The 501-nt window shown below is 63.9% G+C and overlaps 1 protein-coding gene across 1 annotated transcript in view; it reads left to right on the forward strand.

Annotated features, from left to right (window-relative positions):
- The first annotated feature begins 442 nt into the window (after positions 1 to 442).
- The window catches only part of PPP2R5C (protein phosphatase 2 regulatory subunit B'gamma), a 143,141-nt gene continuing 143,082 nt past the window's right edge, over positions 443 to 501 (forward strand). The window contains exon 1 of the mRNA XM_006018016.3: positions 443 to 498. The gene's annotated coding sequence lies outside the window, so the exon portion shown is untranslated. The remainder of the gene's footprint in view (positions 499 to 501) is intronic.

Consider the following 501-nt stretch of genomic DNA (forward strand, 5'->3'; position numbering starts at 1 on the left):
GGGGGGAGGCGGAGCCTAATCCCGGGGATGCTGGCGGGGAGCTCCTTGCCTCAGTTTCCCCGAGAGGGGTGGTGCCCAAGGAAGGGCCAGGGCTGCGGCGAGCACAGCCGCGCTCGGCAGCAGCTGGGGCCCCCTTTACCCGCCTCGTACCGTTATTTCTAATGTCAAAATCAGCCCCCACCCCCGAGTCTGGCTGCAGGAGGGGAGTCACAGCATGCCACGGGCCTCAGTTTCCCCAGGGTTTGTGGTGGGAGGTGACTTGGGCACAACCCGCCTCCTCCTCCTCCCTTCAGGGCTGCCCTGAGGTAACCAGGTCCAGCCTGTTCCATCCCTGGTCCGGTGCAAGCGACTTGCCCTAGTTGCCCTGGCTTCATGGGTGAGGCTGGTGCAGCCCCGGTGGGGGGGAACCTGCCTTTTTCCGCCAAGGCGAGAAATGGGGCAGAAGCTGGAAGTGTTGTGACCAGCCTTCTTCATTTGCAGGAGCCTGTGAAATCGGGGAAG

The sequence above is a fragment of the Alligator sinensis genome, unplaced genomic scaffold (genome assembly GCF_000455745.1).
Source record: "Alligator sinensis unplaced genomic scaffold, ASM45574v1 scaffold85_1, whole genome shotgun sequence".
Taxonomy (NCBI): Eukaryota; Metazoa; Chordata; order Crocodylia; family Alligatoridae; genus Alligator; species Alligator sinensis.